This window comes from Molothrus aeneus, chromosome 4, assembly GCF_037042795.1.
Source record: "Molothrus aeneus isolate 106 chromosome 4, BPBGC_Maene_1.0, whole genome shotgun sequence".
Lineage (NCBI taxonomy): Eukaryota > Metazoa > Chordata > Aves > Passeriformes > Icteridae > Molothrus > Molothrus aeneus.
The window spans coordinates 40,626,018-40,633,082 of record NC_089649.1 but is presented as its reverse complement, the minus strand read 5'-3'; positions in this window follow the sequence as shown (position 1 = coordinate 40,633,082).

The window sequence follows — 7,065 nt, the reverse complement described above, 5'->3', positions numbered from 1 at the left end:
AATTTGAATGAGAAATATTAGCCTGTTCAGTTCTCTGCTATAAATAAAAAAACTATATAGATTGAAAGTCTTATTAATCTTTGATTTATTGTAGCCAGTCACCCATTTCCAGTTTAGTAGTTTTGTTACACTTTCATAGACAGCAACTTCTTTCATTTTCTAGCAATACATTAGTGATTCTGATTTTGATAATATTCCATCTAGTCTAACCTTACCTTTTGAGGGTGGGGTGTAGAAAACTACATGCAGAACAGTGGAGAGATCCTTGGGCTACATGATTAAGCAGATTACAAAATGTATTTGTATTTACTGTTTCACTCTAAATAGATCAGAGAGCCTTGCCAAATTTTAGTAGTATAATTATGGAACATACTTTTAAGAGTACAAATAGAGACATGAGTCTCTATGCTGACACATTTGTGTAAGAACTGGGAAAAAAAGCTTTTTATTTTCAGTAAGAGAAAACCTTTTCCTTCACTTTTTGAGAATTTGCACTTTTATTACTATCTAAATCTCAGTGGCCACAAAGGGTTGTGTTTAAGGTGAACACTAAATGAAATCCTCACGCCTTTCAAGCAGTCTGTCAGATTCACAGTGACTTGGGAGATCCAGGAATTTGTGTGCCATATGTTAGTCCAGATGAACAATACCAACAGTATATTTTTACATAGCTAACATTCATGTTTGACAGTCTTCCCTAGTGTACTTTCTAGCCTAAGCAATACGTTCTCTAACTCTTCTCCCCCTGAAACCAATTCCTTTGAGGAATCACACTTCTTTTTTCAGTCCTGACCTCTATTTTCTTTTTTTAATTTTGTCTAGTTCTTTTCTTTCCTGGAGGGCTCTACTTATTCCTGTGAAATTGTAGTATTTCATCACCTCCATTGTCCTTGAGTCTTTCTTTTCTTCCTGATGCACTCATCCTTCACTAGTGCCCTTTAAAAAGCATCTCTCACCATTTGTGCTTTGTCTCAAAGAGGAAGGAAGGCCCTTTCCTTCTCTGCCCAGTTTGACTGTTGGATGTAAGAAGAACTGTGGAAACCCATGGCTAGAACTTATACCTCACCCCAGGTATTATATAACTGTAGAAGAGTAACTTCTACAGTTCACCTCTCTGTGTTAAACCAAGGTCCTGTAGTGTCATTTAAAAAATGAAATGCCATGGTGTCATTTCTGCCTGTACAGCCAGGTATTTCTTGTAAGCATTATCTAGGTTCTAGGTCCAAACTGTATTTTGGTGATTGAAGAATAAAGGTAAATGAGCTAAATGCCTGACAGGTATGGATGGATCCTCTTGCTCACACAGGTGTTGCAGTACAACAGACAGCAAAAGGAAACTTCTCACATGATGATGATCTTCACACACAAAAATTCTCCCCTCTGCACAGATTGGAGGAGATCAGCAGCAGCCAGGGCTGCTCATTGTGAAGGCAAAGAGTGGTTCCAAAATGCTCCTTTCCGCAAAGAGAACATTCCACTGAAATGGTTGATGCTTTCCAAGGCTGGAGTTGCAACAAAGTATTTACTTAGCTATAGAGATTATAATGTTCCACAGTTTGTTTGAATTATTAAAATGCAATATTGCACAAAAATCATTATTGCAGAGCTTCAAAACACTTACTGACAATGTGGTCTTGGCAAAGTACGTATGAGTCTTTCTAATGCATAGTTGTTGCAACAGAGAAAAAGGAAACCTGTGTTTCATACTAAGCTATGCTTTCCAGAGAGAGAAGGCATCAACTCTAATATTGATTCCATGCAGATTTTTGTTGCTTTATATTTTAAAAATACCCCTCCTCCCCATCCTCTCTCAGCAGATCAGATGTCAATTCACTTTCCTTTTCTTGAAATAACACTGGAAGCAGATCGTTGACAGCTTCAGGCTTCTGCACAGTCAGCATTACAAGAGAGCCGTATAGACAGGAACAGAAGTCAAATGGCCTCCCAGGAGCTCCAACCCATTAAAACAATTGCTAAGGGCACAAGAGTACAATAAACATCTGTGGTTTGTCTCCCCAGCACACCACATGCCTTTCAGTTTGCCTCTGCATGGAAAAGGGCTTGAGTGGTCTGATTGGACCCAGATGTGAACTTGCAGAGTTCAAGGCTTTCCAGGGCTTGAATTTTGGTTCCAGGCTGAGGCTAGAAGTCCTTGTAAAGATATGTTCCAGATCAATGCTTCCTCAGATTTAACAGCCCTTTAACAGTACTTTCTATTATTGGCTTTGTTCTGCTCTTTGCAAGCATTCTGATCTACCTGACAAACCTCATTTGAACTAAATACCTTCACTGCAATGTAGAAAGTAAGCACCTTCCTAAGGTTCCCAGGGCAGGCTGCTGTCCTCAGTCAGTCACTGGTTTTAGTTAAGTTGGTATAAAAATATGTATCTTGCCACGTAATCGTCAAGTTGCTGCTACAGAACATGGGCAGAGGAAAGGAATGGGAAGGTTAATAAAATAGGGAAGATCAGTGTCTGCCTGTTCTGAAGTTGCACACTTGGTGCTGCAGTTCTGCCACGCAGAAACAGTGTATTTTTCTCACTAGGGACTGGAGATGATATGTGCAGGTACTGGAAATGAAATAGTGAATCCCAGCCACCAGAGTCTGTGTGGAGGGAGCAAAGCAAATGAATATTATCTTTCGCTCTGCAAAGCTTTTAGAGGAAATGTTCAATCATAGAGCTGATTCCTGAAAAACTGTCATGCAAAGAAGACTAGAAATAAAGAAAGAGAGCTTAGGACTGCTATAGGATGCCCAGTGCAGAAAGGAGATGAGTCTGGTTCCTAACTTTGCAATGAGGGTGAGGGGGTCTTGTCAGCACTGCTGGGTCAAGTTTTAGGGGATGTAAGCAGGGAGGATAATCACAGCACTCTGGCAGGTGGGAAGGCTTTGCAATAGAAAGGATGACCTGCACAAAGTGAGTTACTGCCAGATGGCTCCCAGCTGGGGGACTTAAGGAGACTGTGATCTGGTTTAATCAAATGCCTGGCACCTTCTCTCTCTGCAGTGTCCAGACAGACAGCCCTCACTGCCAGTGACAGAAAGAATCAGGACTGATGAGACTGCCTTTTACAAACACAGTCTGGGCAGCGTATGTAATTCTTTTTGTTGGCTTCTTCCTCTCAGTAGCATTACCTTGAATACGAGGAAATTAAGGAGAAGAATTGCTATGAGCTTTGTAGGCGCTTTATCGCTTTAATCTCCTCTCCTCTCTGCCTTCTATTTCCCTGTCCCTTGTCATCCATCTTTGCAGAGACAGTGACCAAGTTAAGCTAAACAGCCTTTTAGATTTGTTTGCAATTGATTTGATTTCTGCTTTCAGAAACGGTTTGGAATTTTCTAAGTGTGTTATCTTCACTAGGACTAAATTTTCAATGAAAATTCTGGAAATGCTAGAACAAGGATTCAACACATCTACTGGATTTAAGGAGTGAAAAATACCTGTTATTTCCATGGGGTGGGACACTGGACTACATTATTTCTGTGATTCCCTTTGGCAGGACATAAGGGAAAGGCAACAGAGACTGCATATAGCACTTGCCCTTATAGAAACTTGAGATGGTGGTTGTTAAGGTTTGGTGTTGCAAGAGGCTCCAAAGTAACTGGCTGAGCCTTCTGGATAGTTAGTTCAGAGCCTGCAAGGGCTGTTTGTGTTAAGTTGTATTGATTGTCTTGTGTATAATTTAATAATGTTGAAGTCTGCTTTCTTTCCTTGCAGCTATAGACTGCATCTGTCCTTGTTGGAGTGTTCCCATGGCAATCGTGGGTTGGAATTGTATTAGTTTGATTTATTCAATAAATAAGTAGAAAAATAAAACAAGATAATTACCCAACAATGAATAGCTACCATATGAACACAGTGAAAACTACACCAAAGGCCACTGGCAACAGACAACATTTCTAGTTTAAAAGCAATGCAGAGATTCCCACCGTAATTTTTTTTTGCCTTCATTGGCCCTTTCTCCATTAAGTGTCAGGATCTGTAGCTTACCCAAGTTTCACTGTGTACCAAATGTCTCTCCTGTCATGTCTATACCATTGTTATTTTTTCCTAAGCAGTGGCAGCAGCTTTTATGTGCTCTTAAAACTCAGTCTGTATAGTAGATGTATTTGCAGGGAAGATAGTTCCCTCTTTCCTCCCCAGAGAAGTGGTACAAAAATCTGTGCTAATAAAACCAGCATCTATGCTTCAGCTGAGATTTGCTCTCCTAACAGTCCATTACATGAACATGCAGGCAGGCCCCCAAATCACTCAGGAAGTCAGCTGTGGGATGTGGGGATCTGGCTGGACTCTTGATAACATCGGGGCAGACACAGACATGAAACAAGGCGGCCCTTGCATGGGGTATTGCTCTGAAGATTCTGCTATGGAAGAACAAGGCAGGTTACCTAAGAGACCAGGAAGATTTTGGTGGCAGCTCATAAGGAAATCACATCTGATGCTTAAAATAGAGAAGCATAGGTCACTTCTTTTATGATGTGGTTTGAATAAACTTTCAAATCTTTGTTGAGAGATGTGAGGAACCTGGTCTCCTGCTACAGTGGCACAGCTTTTGGTGCAGCACTGAATGGAAGAGGTCTAAATGCAGCAGTGCATTCAACACTGACAATAAAACTTGATTTTGGATTTCCCAAATATTGCTCCAAGTTCTGGAAGCTGCTGACAGCTAACCACTGCCAATGACTCTAACCACAGTGGAAAACTATAGGATTTTTGCCATGACTCCTTGTATGTTTGGGACAGGAGTGTAGAGCAGGAATGGCTATTTCTGAACAGTCACTCCAGGGCTGACTGCAAGATGCATGTGTTTCAGTCAAAAACCACTGAAAATACTAGATTTCATAAAGCCTAACAGGACAAGAAAACTATTTATTCTGAATGTTCAATGCACTGCTGCTGATCAGTACGTGTTATACAAGATGCACCCAGTGGTGTTCAATCATCATACTAAGCTAGACTTTTAATCAGAAGTAGACACTGTTATCCCTTTGAAGATCTTCTCTTTGTCCAGAGGACCTCACATAAGTGGAAAAACTTCCTAAGAGAATCTGCTGACTGGCTGAAGACATGTCTCACTAAGAAAGTTTCTAAACTGATGTTTGAAAACTGGCTTGAATGCTCATTGAAAGGCAGCTGTAATATAAGCTAACATTTGAGGCTCTCGAAGGGACCTGTGGATCCTGTTTCAAACCTAATTTCCATGAGAATTACATCAGCATTCAAGTCTCCCATTGCTGTTGGTGGAAATGTTTTTGGAATTAGTGCTAAAATATCAGAGCCTTTGTGGAGATACTGTCTTTATGAGATGATTCCCATGACTACAGCCTGTTCCCACAGCTAGGCCTGTAGAAACTGGGAGACCTGAGATCTGTTTCTTGACTCTGCTCTTGGCCTGCTGTGCCTGTAACTCTTATCATCTCTCTGTAAAAGAGGGATAAAGCTTGGCTTCTTTTGTACAATGTTATGAGCACTTCAAAGTGCAATGTTTCAAAAGAATGAAGTTTTATTAGGAACCTCTGCTATTCTCACTTCTTCCTTGCCCTGTGGCATGAAGTGCTACAAGAGCTGTGGCCTTGGAAGGTGCCTAGGCAGTCTCAGGAGCCTCTCACTACCATTTCTGGGGCCAGCTTGCCTAGTGGGAGCACAGAGCAGTGGGCTGGTGATTGTATAATTTCACCCCAGGAAACTTTCCACCTAGGCCTAGGGTAATACCCCAGACAGATGCTGCTCCAGAGTTATTACAGCCTGAATTAGAAGTTTGTGAGGGGGAAGAGTGAATGGTTTCACCTTGGTTTTCCCCAGAAGAGCAGTGAGAGGGTATGTCCTAAAATAAATGAGAAGAAAGCTCTTAGATGGTGCTTCTTAGCCTGAGGAAGTAATAAGTGCTCTTTCTGGGCATGGAGATTATCAAGATACCATTAACAAGATTTATTTGCTGCTCCTGTGAGCATGTAGTGCATGTAGGTCTTCTCAGGCATTTGCAAAGCACTTAAGGGAAAAGCTTGGTGGTCTGAAGACTGGAAAAAAGGACCCTGTCCCTCTGTTATTCCCATGGAGGTTTGAGGTTGCTTGGAAATGACAAACAGAAGTTTGTAACTCTGGTTATAGCCAGAGTTACCGAGATCAGTGACCTCTAGTCTTCAACCTGTGCCTATTCTTTTAACTTCTGGAGACATATTAGGGAGAGAAGGCAGTGTCTGGGGGCAGATGGAGAAGAGGTCCTGTTTGGTATATGACTGCTTGCAAGATCAGGGCCTCCATCCTTCTCCTCTGCTCCAACCCTTGCGACATTGCCTCCTGTGTTCTACACTGAGGTACAGAGGATTTCTTCCTGCTCCTTTACTTGCCACTGATGGTCTGTTTAATCAATGGCATCTCCTTTAGTTAGTACTTCCTTTTGGATTTTTTTCCACTTTGCTTTCCCTCTCCTATTTAGGCTGTGTGTGTAACCAGCTCTAGGACATCCTCTGCTTTTCCACCTGACCCAGTGGCTCTGCTCAGTACTTACACCACAGCATGATCTTGAGTAATGATTTTATCTTTTTCCAGACAAGCCCTGAAGCAAATTCACAGAGCAAGGTCTTTTGAAGTCCCAAACCTGCAATGTGGTGCAGAGAAACTGCTCCCCCTGGGCACCAGTGTTATGAGTCACTCTAGTCAGGGAGCCAAGCTGGGTAGCTTTTCCCCTTATGTGCAAGAGTCTTCTGGTCTGGAAGACAGAGCAAAGCCAATGTTATACTGCTCAAGCCATCCCCTCTACAGCCTCAGCCTCTCCTACTGCCTAAAAAGATCCACTACACAAGCAGTTTGATGGTGGGGGTATTGAGTTGGGATATATATGACCATTAACCACTGTACTGTTCATGTTAACTGATAAATAATGGAAGGTTTTGACTGTAATATGCAATTGACTTTGGTTGTTTGGTTTTTTTTTTAACTCCTAACCTTGCGACTCTATCCATGAATTTCAGTGGATAACTTGTCATATCCTAATTGGTCTTACAAATTTTGTACAGTACAAATGTTTGGCAATGGAACTGTTTTGATCAAAGGTTGTATAAAT